The sequence below is a fragment of the Antechinus flavipes genome, chromosome 4 (genome assembly GCF_016432865.1).
Source record: "Antechinus flavipes isolate AdamAnt ecotype Samford, QLD, Australia chromosome 4, AdamAnt_v2, whole genome shotgun sequence".
Classification (NCBI taxonomy): Eukaryota; Metazoa; Chordata; class Mammalia; order Dasyuromorphia; family Dasyuridae; genus Antechinus; species Antechinus flavipes.
In genome coordinates, this window is record NC_067401.1 from 20837483 (window position 1) to 20851353 (window position 13871).

A 13871-nucleotide genomic window follows, 5' to 3' on the forward strand; every position below is an offset into this window, starting at 1 on the left:
GGGATTGACTCAGCTGCATTTTAAAGGAGTGGATCTTTGGGGCTCAGAAGGCAGAAAAGAGACTGCTTGCAACCCCACGGTAACCAGTGGAGAGTATCTTCTGGAAGCAAAGGAGCGGATCTTTGGGGCTCAGAAGGCAGAAAAGATACTGCTTGCAACCCCATGGTAACCAGTGGAGAGTATCTTCTGAGCCCATGTGGATACTTCTAGCTTAGGTGATCTAGAGCCTGTTCCAAAGCCTCTTACAAATAGAAGGTAGTTTTAAGAGCTCAAAAACCCTAGAAATAGAGGTTTTTGAATTAGAACGATCCCTAGAGGTCATCCAGTCCAACACCCTCATTTTATAGATGAAGGAAGAGAGGGGTGCAAGAAAGTTAAAGGATTTCACAAAGGTCACTAAGATAAAAAGTTGAAAAGTCAGAATTTGAACTTTAGACTCCTCTACAGCAATTTTTTTTCCTTGCTTTTGGAATACTAGCTACCTCTGGGCCTTGTGACCCCAGAAAGCCACTTAACCTCTAAGTCCTCCAGGAATCTCTCTAGGATTCTAAAGTCACAGAGAAAATACCGGCTTTCATTGACAGCAGGTATTTCTTCACCTAATAGTTACCGCCATCGAGGAAATCACAGAAACAATTTTCGACCCTCTTTTTTAATAATAGCTTTTTATTTCCAAAATACATGTAAAGATAGTTTTCAACATCTTACAAATGACCTTTGCAAAAACCTTGTGTTTCAATTTTTTCTCCCTCCCTTCCTCCCTAGACACCAAGTAATCAATATAGGTTTAACGTGCAATTCTTCTGAACACATTTCCATATTTATCATGCTGCATGAGAAAAATCAGATCATAAAGGGGAAAAAAGGAGAAAGAAAAAAAGCAAACAAACAACAACAGCAAAAGTGAAAATAATATATTGTGATTTGCATTCAGTTCCCATAATCCTCTTTCTGGATGAAGATGGCTCTCTCCACCACAAGTCTATTGGAATTGGCCTGAATCACTTCATTTTTTAAAAGAACCATTCCCATCAGAGTTAATCATCATATAATCTTGTCACTGCCCTGTACAGTGTTCTCTTGGTTCTATTCACTTCACTTAGTGTCAGTTCATGTAAGTCTCTCCAGGCCTCTCTGAAATCATCCTATTATAATCCCTCTCTGTGAAGAACACAAACAACTTGAGAAGTTGTTGATCCAAGAAATTTCTACTGCATCTTGGAAAAATGGATCAAGCTGGCTTCAGAAGCAGATGCACCTGGGTTTAAATTCTGCCTTTGATTCATAGTAGACACATGAATGTCACTTACCCTGTCTATCCATCAAGGATAGACTACACCTTTCAGATCCCTGTAGATGGAGGGAGTTTCCAGGACTCACGAAATCAGAGACTTTGGCCAATTTTTCCTGAACAATCCATCTGTGAATAAGGAAAAAACAATACCTCCTGGAGGAGGTGACACTTGGCTTCCACTTTGAAGTATATTAGGATTCTACTAGGGAAAGATCGCTAAAACTAGAGCAGAGCGAAAAACTTTGAAATGGATCTCAGTTCCCTTTGAGCAAAGTACCCATTTTGGCTGGCATATGAATAATGATCCTTGGCTGACTAACTTTTTTGATAACCTCAGTTATTGGATTTGTGGTCAGATCAGGCCCATTTTGTATTTTGAGGAGGCTCTCTTCTTTCTATCTTCTCTAACATCATTAAACAGTGGGATAGACTGGTAGTTGTGTATGGGTTTAAAATTAGGAAAAGGACAAAATTTACCCAAAGGGACTTATTTCCCACCATGATTGAATAAAGGAAGTCAGCTGCGGAGATTGGATAAGGTCACCCAGTCACTTTGGTTGATGAAAGAATTGGAAAAGCTGTCATACTCTGAATCCTCCAGCCCTGGGATTGACGACCAGCTTGTGGATTCGAGCCTTGACAAAACCAAGCTGTCATCTGTCATTCTCCCCTTCCCTCCCGCCTGCTCCTATCACTCATAATCTTGTTCTTGCTCTTCCCCCCCACCAGGCTTCCCTCCCTTTTCTTTCTCCCATTTGAAACACTCCCTCCTTCCTCCCCTTTCACTCACACATATACACCTCCAACTTTGGAAAATATAGTCCAAAAGAAAAAAAAAAGGTTTGTAATTGTTTTGGAGTGGTTCGCACTTGGCTTAATACAGAAACAATACCATGAAGGATAATTAGGTTCCCAGGCTAGCCCTTGAATGTAATTTACCTCCAAAAATAATAGTGCTAATTGCAGCCTGCCTGCCACCCACTGAGCCCATGTGTCCAGTTTGTTGGATACAAGGGGAAGGGAGAGGGAGGAAATGAGGGCTGGGTCCCTTCCTTTCTCTCTCTTTTAACCTTTTCAGTTTTCCTTCTATATTTGTCCTCTCTTTCCTTTCAATAGCCTCCTCCTTTTCAGGGACAGATAGGAATTAAAGGTATGACTTCCTCAATACAGGGACCTCCCAAGTGAGGACGCTTCCTGTTCCATGGCTGATCAGCACTGGGGGAGTAGGGGCGGTTAATGACTTTCCCAGGTTCACAGAATTCAGGTGTAGGGCTTCCATCCAGTATCTCGCAGCCTTTGGATGACGCAGGCCTTCTGAATCAGAAAGTTCTGAGTTCAAATCCTGTTTCAGATAAGAGTAAGTAATTTAGCTCCTAAGGCTTGAGTTTGCTCAGCTGGAGAATGAAGGGAAGGAACTCTTCTTCTGGGGTCCCTCCCTTAAAGGATTCTTGGGTGACCCCATTCCTGCTTTATGGAGGTCCACTGCTGCCTTGGAAGTCAGATCTGGCCACTGCCCTGATGCTTTCCTGAGTCCAAAGAGGATAGATACTGTAATGTTACTAGAACTGAAGTTTTCTTCAAAATTGTTTACCTTCTTTTCATCCTTCTTCCTCCTATTTTTTTAGAAGTGGGTGGTGATCATTCCCCAAAGTCAGAGTAGCCACTCCATCATCCTTACTGCTGCTTCCTTCTCTGTTTGTCTCTGTCTCTTTTCTTTTCTGTGTCTCTGTCTCTCTCTGCCTCTGTGTCTTTCTCTCCGTCTCTTTCTGTCTCTTCTCCTTCTGTGTCTTTTTCTGTCTCTATCTCTCTTCTATCTCTCTGTCTCCCTCTCTCTGCCATTGTCTATCTGTCTCTGCCTCTGTATCTTTGTCTTTCTCTCTGTCTCCTTCTGTCTCTGTCTCTCTTCTTCCCTGTGTCTCGCTTTGTCTACCTCTCTGTGTCTCTGTCTCCTTTTCTCTGTCTTTGCTGAGGTCTAGAGGTCCAGGGAGCAAGATGGATGTAGAGAGAAGCCTCCTGTCATCGTACCTGGGGGTGATTGCCCAGGAAATGGCATTGAGACGCTCTCACTTTGTCTCGGCCATCAGGATGATCAAGTGAGACTGAATATCGGAGACCATGCCATACTGCCAGGGCAGTTGAGTTGAAAGAAAAGCTGGGGGATATGATCACGGGCCCCCGGCCCTCTCGGATCAGATGTCTGTGTTGTATTTATAATTTACCACCTCCCTCATATGAGCAGGAAAAGCTGCTCAGGCGCTGGATTTTAGAGGGTTAGGGTTGCCGTTTTCAAGCCTGTGCTCCGCGGTACATGGTGGGGCATCTTTAGCAAATGTTTTGGGGGGACAGTAGCAGAACACGTGAGTCAGCTCGTTACCCAGAGAACCCCCCACTAATCCCTTTTGGCAGGAGCCCATTTCTATGATAACATGCTGGAGTGCGAGAATTCAGTTGTCATTATTGTTGTTTTTCCCAGAAAGTTTTGGGCTCGGCAGAGGGATGGAAACGCAGGGCCGCAGCTGGGAATCCGAGAGTTGATCTGCGCCGTGGGCCTGTGGCTGTTCCTACCTGGGCTGCGATGAATATGATTTTATTGTTAATCTCCTTCCCTGGCTGGAGAGCAGCTTGCTTTTCTGAGGGCTGATGGGTTACAATTTGCCAACTGTTCGAGCCCCGAGAACCTGGTGTTCAGCGAGGAGAAAGCTGTCAAGTGAAACCCACTTTGTTATCTGTCAGACGGGCGGCAGATGAGCTCGGATGGTTCTTCCAGGGAGGCTGGAGAGGGCCGGGCCTGGGCAAGCTCGGCAGCGGCGCCGTTCGCTTCACGTGCCCCGTCCCGCTCGTTCTTTCAGCGAGAATTTACATTATTAACATCATAACATTATACCGTATCATATTGTGTATTACTGTGTTGTGTCCTTGTGTACTACATAACTTACGTAACATTATAAATTATTATTGTTCTCCTAATTCATAAAGCACAATGGGGGCACAAAATGGGCACTTTTTGAATGCTTGTCCATTGATTAGAATTTTCCCGGATCGTTTCTTTTGATGTCTCCTGCTTTTAATAGTGTCGTTTCCCTCCCACTGAACAGGTGTAACCATTGATTCACTCTTTTCAAACTGGGCAGGGGTCATATTGATGTGGGAGAAGGAAACAAAGGCACAAAGCCTAGAATACAAATCGCGTGGAAGGTGCTTGGGGGAGATGGAATCGGCTCCTAGAGACGGTCGTCTTGTCCTAAATCACTTGACAAACGGAGAGACTGAGGCACAGCGACAAGTTGGGATTCCGTTCCCCAGCGTAGGATAGTCTCCTTTTTGCTTCCTCCGTGAATGCTCTGAACACATTGTGTGTACATGACGGCTTTCTCTGTAGGCGCCTGAATCCCGTCCTCCGGTAGACTGGCACCCTTTCCTTGGAATGAGAAAAATTAGGAACATAATGTTTCCTTTGCAGTTTAGAGTCAGACCCGCATCCAGCTGTGGTGGCAAGAGCATCTGTCGAGTGCTATAACTTAACTAGACAGCGTTTCGTCTCCTGAACGATCAGTCAGACCACGCTGATTAGCGACAGAAGCGTCCAATATTGGATTTCCCTGGGTAAGATTTCCCAGAATCCCACCTGCTAGTCACCCACCCGGCTCTGGACTTCTCTTAACCAATATGGCAGCAGAGAATGGCTCAGGGGAGCCAGAATACTGAATTTGGAGAAGCAGCTTTCACAGGACTGTGGAGTGTGGGGCGGAAGCAGGTTGGGGTCAGATTTTGCCGAGTTTTAGGAGACAAGCTGCTGATGCTTCTATATTTTCGAGAAGGGAGTAGGGAGCCCTTAATGATTTTTGAGCAGGGAAGTGACATAGCTGCTGACTCATCGCTCAGAAGGATATTTTGGGAATTTCCTGAGCATTAGTTGAAGGGAGGCTAGAAAGATCAAAACAGGAGCCTGTAGTGCAGGGGAATGGTGATGAGGTCCTCTTTCAAGATGGTGACACCGTGTATGAATGTCACAAGTTTTGAGGAAGAATCATCAAAAAATCACAGCTGATTGAATATGGAAGGCAGGTAAGGAAGCACATTTATTAGACGCTTACTTTATTCTTGGTACAGTGGGAATACAAACACAAATACAACGAATCTTCACAGGATTTAATATTCTATGCAGAAAGATGTGGGAAGCAGGGTGGTTTGCCATCCAGGTCCAGAAACAGGGTCAGGAGAAAATGAGGGCGTGCCACAGGAGACAATCACTAGTAGCAGGAGAGAGAAGACATTACAGAAGGGTCACTCTAGTGGTGGTCTGATACTGCAGAAGGAGGAGGTCCCAGGTGCTGAGGAAAGGCTCAGGATGATGCAGGATACTTTGGAAATCTGGGAACCAAGAACAGATCTGGAAGGGTAAGGGAAGACTTGATGACTGAAATGACTAAATTCAATTCAATTCAAGTCTTTGGGTTTTTTAAGCTTAAAATTTATTTTTTTTAATTTTGTGGTAGCTTTTTATTTTTAAAATATTTGCAAAATTAGTTTTCAACATTGAAAAACCTTGTGTTCCCAGTTTTTCTCCCTCCTTTCTCCTCACTCCTTTCCTCTAAATAGCAAGTAATCCAATATATGTGACACATGTGCAATTTTTCTATATGTATTTTCACAATTACCATGCTGCACAAGAAAAATCAGATCACAATGGGAAAAAAATGAGAAAAAAACACAATGCAAGCAAACAACAACAAAAAGAGTGAAAATACTATGTTTCAGCCCCCACAGTCTCTCTCTGGGTGCAGATGGCTCTCTCCCTCCTTCCTTCTTCCCTCCTTTTGTCCCTCCCTCTCTTCCTTCCTTCCTTCTTTCTTTTCTCCTCCTCCCTCTTGCGCTCTCCCTCCTCCCTTCCTTCCTTCCTTTCTTTCTTCCCTCCCTCCTTTCCTTCCTTCCTCCACCACTATTACTACTACTACTACTACTGTCACTATTACTACACTGACTTAGCATTTGTATAATTGTTAAGGTATCACAGATGAACAACATCCCCTGAAGCACGGGGATGTTGAGTGACATCCCGAGTTATACAGCTAAGAAATTTTTGAGTCAGGATTTGAACTCAGGTCTTTCTTCTTCCAGACCCAGCGCTCCATCCAATGGGCCACCTACCTGGTAAATAAAGTGCAATATTTTAGTCAGTGACTAAATTCAGCTGGTAAAAAAAAAAAGTCAGCGAGCAGCCTTAAATTGCTGGGTACAATTGGGGGCAGACATTTTAAAACTAGGTATAACTCTTTTCTATCCAAAGGCACCCCTGAGTTTTGTGTAAGGGTCCCTTTTGTTCAGCTTAAAAGGTGGGCGCTCTTTTTATCAGTACAGGCCGGACCGTTTCGTCGGCCCTGACCCACATCTCCGGCTGTTGTAGTTATAGCCGGTTCTGTGGTACTGGAGAGGGTCTGGGGAAGCTGACGGGCCAGCAAGAAATACGTGGTCACCATGGAGAACAGCTCCCGGACGGTGATGATAGGGAAGACGTAAGCCGATTGGAAGCTGGAAGGTCGGGAAGCAGGGTGGCTAGGGAGGGAAGAAGGAGATAGAGGGAGAGAAAGAGAGACAGACATACAGGGACAGACAGAGAGACAGTGATAGAGACAGAGAGAGGGACAGACGTGGACAGAGAGAGACAGAGAGAGAGAGACAGAGACAGAGAGACAGAAACAGAATAGACACAGAGAGACAGAGATGAGAAAGATGGACAGGGAGAGACACAGAGAGGGATGGAAAATGTTCCCGGTACCATCTGTTAATTTGTTCTCTCTCAACATGCATTAGCCCATTGATGGACAAAGCACATTTACTCTCAAGATTTTCACTTCCTCTTCTGTTCAAAGCAAACATTTTTATCCATAAAGGAGCGTTCGTGTGAGAGAAGGGGTGGGAAAGGTTCAGACCCATTAGGGACCTTGGCTTGTTCTACTCTGAACAGAAAGAAGTCACTTGGGTGAACCCGCTCCCACTCAGGCTCCTGAAGGATTTGCTTGAATAATTAGGGAGTTTTGAATGGCAATGAAGTCCCCTTTTTTGATCACTTAATAGGTCTTAAAGTTTGCCAGAGATCTGTGTGAGGTGTGTATGTGTATGCATGTATGTGTGCACACATGTGTTTGTAGGATTGCCGGCCTGTGTGCACACACGTGTACGTGCAGTGCTTGGCAGTAGCATCAGACCTCTGACCAAGGACTTTGGTCCCCCGTATCTCGGTGAGATGGTACGACCTGAGCTCTCTGGACCCACGGGGGCTCCCAAGTGTCCGAGGGGCTGCGCTGACTGAGGGACTTTTCTCACCCAGGAGTTCTCTGGGCCAGTGAAGCCCCTGCTCCTTTGTCCTTCCTTCTCTTGCCCCCTCTGCCACCTTTGTCCTCCGTGGATCCCTGTTTCTCTCCTCTGCAGATTGGCAGTATTGCCTCAGTGGCTGGACTGGGACCCAGATTTTCCTGGCTTCCTCTTTATCCCCTTCAGGATACCGTTCTTCCTGTCAGAATTCTCCACCCCAAAGTGAGGAGGGGACCCCTAGGGTGAATCCAGGCCCTTAAGATCACCTTAATTTTCTCTCTTAGACTTGTGATAGCACCCTGTCAGTGTTCCCCCCATCAGGGCCCCCCAGTCAGTGCTGCCCCCCTGTCAGTGCCCTTCAAAAGTGTGTGCCCCATCAATGTGCTCCCTCCCCCCATCAGCCCCCCTGTCAGGGCTCCCCCCAGTCAGTGCCCCCTCCATCAGTGCCTGCCATCTTTTGTGGTCATGGGGATGGAGACGTTATTGCACACTCTGACTATTGGCACAAGGAGCAGAGAGATCCAGTATGTAAATGAGATTTGTGGTCGAGTGGAATTGATTCTGTTGAGACTAAATTAATCACGGTGCTTAATCACGGTGACCTTTAAGCATCACAGTCTTGATGGCAGCTGCAGGGCAGCGCCATGTGGCGCTGGGGAGTGCCCGTGAGGATGCCCACTGGACTTCCCAGCTCTGAGGGTCAGCCTGGCCCTCCCCCCGTGCAGCGTGGGCTGGGGCGTCTTCTCACCTGGCCCAGAGCCGGCTCTGGTTGATGCCCCCTTGGTGGTGGTTGGGGGCTCTTGCCTTCGGCAAACTCATTTTTTAAAAGTTATTTTCTAGCAAAAAACAAAACAAAGCCAATCCCCCAGCGTGACCTTGCTGTGAAACCCTTGTCAGGAAGCATCTGAGTGGGTCTGAAAGGGCCCCTTGTTGGAGCAGACTCAGATTGTTCTAAAATAGTGAGCGCTCCAGGAGCCCCTTCTTTCTGCAACCCACCGGTGGGCTTGTTGTCATTTGGAGTCATTTGGTCTGGTCCAATCCTTCTATCCACTGGGTCATCAGCCCTGGAAAGGGGGGGGGGTCTGACTCTGCAGAGCTTTAAATGCCCAACCAAAGGATGGGTGCTTTATTTGAGAAGCAGTTGGGAGCTACCAAAATCTGTGACGCGGGGAGTGACCAAGCAGAGAGAAGGGGATGTGGGCACAAGGGGAAACGGAGGCAGGGAAAGACCTTTTTATTCCATCATCCAGCACCAGTGTTCCACACTCTCCACCGGGCAGATTTCTCCAGAAATAGTGATTGAAGTTTCCTGGTCATGGGCAACGGCCCCAAGATCATCAGGGTTTGTGCTGTGGTGACTCGGTATTTATGGGGCGGCTGCTTCCCCTGTCCTAGGGCCGGTGCCCAAGACTCAGTAGGTGGTTTTGAGAGCGCCCAGGGCCAAACAACGGCCACCCCCTGGCCCAGAGCTGGGGGTTCCAATAAGAGGAGGTGGTGAGGGCAGGGGATCTGGGGGGTGCAGGATTTCTGGTCCCCTGGTCATTTAGGCCAGGCTCCTAGCTAGAGGAAAGTGGCACCCGTGGGTGAGCTCTGGGGAGGTGATGGGGACCTCCAGGGATGGAGACCCCCACTACGGGGACTCCAGGAGGTCTCTTCCTGGAAAGACAGTGCAGGACATTGGCAAGTGGCCAGAGACATTTAAAGTTAGAGGCCTTTGCACTTTGGCTCTGGAGGGTTCAATTACCTGGCCTCTGAGGACCCCAGCTTCAGACGAATGAACCCCTTCTCTTGTGATCTTTGTACACTCCTGACAGGGAACAGCAGTGCCTGGGGGAGTGCCACAGAAAATGCCAAGGTAACCTTTAGGGCAACAGCTGCAGGAAGCATTCGTCATCGTCCTGGTCCTTGTCCTCCTCCTCTGCTTCCTCCTCCCTTCTCCTTCCTCTTCCTCCTTCTCCTCCTTCTCTTCTTTCCTCTCTGCGTCTTCTTTCTCTTCCTTCTCCTTCTCCTCCTCCCGTCTATTCCTTCTTCCTTTTCTCTCTCTCCTCCTCTTTCTCTTTTCCTCTTCCTTTCTTCCTCCTTCCCTTTCCATCATCCTCCTTCCTCCTCCTCTTTTTCTCCTTCTTTCTTCCCCTCCTCACCTTTCCATCCTCTTCCTTCCTCCTCTTTCCCCTTTTCTCTCCCCCCTTCTCCCTCCCTTGCCTCAGACCAGCCCTCAATGCTTATTTCCCTTGGGTTCTTGGTCTTGCCAATCTCTATTATCTTTTATTCTGGTATCGATTTGTTTATTTAAGGAGATTAGCAAAATTGGGATCCCTTCCCCCTTCCCTTTTTGCTGTTTGGATTCTCCACTTTCCAATTTCCTGTGGGGAGAACTGACTGTAGATGGGAGCCTGACCTCTGGCTGATTATCAGGTGGCCATTGATGAGTAAATGAGGAATTGTCTCTGAGAGCGGCCGTGGGCCGGGCCTGGAGTCAGGAGGGGCAGCCTTGTCAGGCTGGGGAGTCCAGGGTGCGGCACCTCTCATCTGAATTTGCCCTTCTTCAGAGCCGGGGTAGCCCCTGATTATCCCACGCACCTGCTTTACCTGGACAGGCCTTGTGGTAAGGGGCCGGCCAAAAACAACGGAGAGGGGAATCCCCAGGGAGGCCACGAACCCCTGGGAATGTCAGAGATAGCCGCGGGATTGACGGCGGCTTGTGGATGGGGTCCTACCTGAGGGTCGTGACCTCAGGGGCAGCTGGACGGGACTGGAGGAGGTCACACACTGGACGAGCAGAGCCAGGACCGGCTCCTGGTCATGAGTGGCCTCTCCTTTCTGTAGACCCAAAGTCAGGAAACCTTTGAATCCAGATTTCGCCATCACCTCCTCCTTGCTGCGCCATCTTGGGTGAAACATTTAACCTTTGCTCAGTTTCCTCATCTGCCCAGTGGGGAGAATTACAGCCCCCCTCCTGGGGTCTCTTTAAAGCCGATTTGTGAAAGGTGTGCGCTTAGTAGGCCCTTCCTCTACCTGCTGGCCTAAGCTGAGCAGGGCTTTCTCCAGTTGATCCCGGGCTGACCCATTTTTTCCACTATTCTGACTCTCCCAGAGAAGCCTCAGATGTGAAGGCCGGTGTTGGATTTTCTATAAACACAAATTCATCAGCCCTCTTTTATAAAAGCTGGTGGTTTATACGTCCGTCTTCTCCATACCTTTGGCCTCCCTCCCCCCACATCCTGCAGCTCCTTGATTCTCACTTGCCTGACTTGGGTCCCCCTTTCCTTCACAGTCCAGCTGTTCAGGGCCTTGTGGCTCCCAAATCCAGACACTCCGTGATTGCTGCTCGAGACCTTGGCGAGCCCCTGCTGTGCCTTTCCCCTGCAGATTGCCTTCCATAATGTTTAAACATAGAGAATTTATACATATGTTTATTGAACATGGAAATACAAAAACAGATGAAGGCAGAATAACCCTGCCCTCACACAGATTATATTCCATGAGGAATATATTTATATTTACAAGTGAAAAATAAACTTACAAGGTAATTTCACAGAGGGGAGTGTGTGCGCATGTGTGTGTGTGGGGGGGAGTGTGAGTGTGTGGGAGTGGGAGTGGGGCCGATCTCTCCATCAGAGATCACAGCTCTGGCCTGAATCTGCTTGGACATAAACTTTCCCCCACATTAGGATCAACCGATTGCACTCACTGATGACATGAGAATGCTGACCCTTGACGGGGATGCTTGGGTCGGAGACCCTCCCAGCTTGCCCCATCCACCTGTCATTGATTGACAAGGGGAGCCCCGGACTACTTTGCAGGGAATGGAGTGAATTATCCTTAGCCCAGCAGACATCCAGGCTCATCACTTCAGAACCTATTACAGGATCAGATGAGACCCTTCCAAACCGATCAGAGGAGGTTCAGCGTGATCTCCCGCTGCAGTCGGCTCCCCTGCTAGAAGGAGCTCTGGGGTCTCAAAAGCCTCCTTTTAACGATCGGGATCTTTGCCTCTAGAAAAAAACGGAAAAGCAGATTGAGAGGAGAGCTCCCTCATTAGCTGGAAGGCTTATTGGCAACGAGGATCATTTAAAATGCAGGCTGACTTTAGGACCTAATGCAATTTTGATGCAACAAATATGCCTTAAAACAGAAACAAACTGGGTGGCAAATTGATGCAAATATTTAGTGAATTGACATCAATGCGTATTACATCAAATCCGAGACAGGCTGGGAGCGGGATGCCATGGAGACTGTCTCTCGCCTTGCAGAGGAGGGGCACTGGATGTTTCCATTAATGCTGGAGTAATGGAGGGGAGAGACCCTTCCTGAGCTTTTTCAGCAGCTGCATCGACGGAGGGAGTTATCTGGTGTGTCAGTGCTGAGGCACTGGAGGATATTAACCATCAATAATAGATGCTTCCATCATCGCTTTATGGAAATCTGGCCGGTCATGGTGGTAGTTTTTATTTTTCCAACCTAGACAAGAAATATTTAAAAAAAAAAAAGAGAGTGTGTGTGTGTGTGTGTGTGTGTGTGCGTGTGTGTGTGAAAAATGACAGCTTTTTGAAAATATTCAGGTAATGAATGAATACTCTCACCATTAAACAAAATAACTCATTCTCCCTTGCCCATTGCCGCTCACTTCATTTGTTGCCTGGTCGACTGTCATCAAAACCAAGTAAAGAAAAAAACTTTCAATATGTAACTTAATATTTATATGAATAGTTTTATGTATTTACATATTTATACATATTCAATATATACCTTAATATAATATTTATGTGAATATTTTCATGTATTTTACATATTTACACATATTCAATATATATTATTTATTTTGTTAAATATTTCTCAATTATTTGTGATTTTTTCCCACATTATTTATTTTTTAAAATCTGAATTCCAAACAGGGTTTTTGAAATCAATAGAATATAAGCTTCTCGAGGGCAAGGAACTTTTGTTTTGTCTGTGTATTCTCAATATCTGTCTCTATTTTATGAACACAGTAGGCCTTTAAGAAAGGTTTTTTGAATGAATGGTTGAGAATGCTGGAGTGAAGTCCTTAGTGGAGTTGGAGCCCTGGGTTCAAATCATAGCCTCCTCATTTGCTGTTTCTGTGATCCTGATCTTTGAGCTTTTGTTTTTTATCGATACAATGAGGCAGTTTCAGTTTTGTCGTTGGTTGACTTTGAAAATCCCTTACTGCTTTATAATTCATGAGCACAGAGTAGCCCAGATTGAGAGTTAGAAGGAAGAAAGCTCAGAGGCCACTTAATCCAATCTGTTTATTTTCTCAATGTGGAGCTGAAGGCAGGAGAAATTAAGTCACTTTCCCCACGTCTCACAACTATTATGTTGATGGAGATGAGAGGGAGAGACACAGAGAGATACAGAGACAGAGAGACAGACACAGAGAAAGACAGAGACACTGACAGAAGCAGAGACAGAGGCAGACAGAGACAGAGAGACACACACACAAAGACAGAGAGAAAGAGACAGATACAGAGAGAGACACTGATAGAAACAGAGACAGAGACACACACTGAAAGATAGAGACAGACAGAAAGACACTCAGAGAGAAACAGAGACAGAGAGAAGAGAGAAAGAAGGAAGAAGACAGGAGAGAAAGAAACAGACACACACAGAGAGAGAAAAGGAAGCAGACAGACAGACAGACAGACAGGGGAGACAGAGCCGGCGCCCTGCTGGAGCTCTTTGCTCTTGAATCACTAGTGGATCACCCTCACCCATGGCTGCCAGCCCGGTCGCTGAGCTGGCGATGCTCACTAATGACCCGCCAGCAGCGGACAGGGCACAGCACAGCTGCCCGGACTTGGGCCAGGAAGGCGTCAGCTGGTGCCCACTAGTTAATCAGGGCTCTTGGGCCCTGCTTTTGGGCCACCTGTAGCCACTAATTCTAAGATAACACTGCCTCCAGGCTGCCATCGAGCTGCACCCTCACCCCTCTTGTCCCGCTCCAGGACAGCGCCAGTGACCCCGGCCAAGCCCCACTGGCTCCTGGAGATGTGGCCAGAGGGACAGAGTGGCCGGGGCCTTTAGCTGGCCCATCGTGGCTGATGGGAGGACCAGGGAGACAAGAGGCAAGAGATGCCGAAGATCACTTGGAGGCACTGCCAGACGTCCAGAGCCAGGGCCCAGCAGGAACTGGATCCTGGCTGGTCCAGCTGGGCTTGCTGGTTCCCTAGAAAATAGCAAATGGATGCAGTTTGTCTTGGCAGGTGGGAAAAGTTTCTTTGTCCAGGATTTTCAATGTCCTCTG

The 13871-nt window shown here is 47.2% G+C and overlaps 1 protein-coding gene across 5 annotated transcripts in view; it reads left to right on the forward strand.

Annotated features, from left to right (window-relative positions):
* Positions 1–13871, forward strand: part of AUTS2 (activator of transcription and developmental regulator AUTS2) — a 1092405-nt gene that overhangs the window by 353542 nt on the left and 724992 nt on the right. The window lies entirely within an intron of this gene.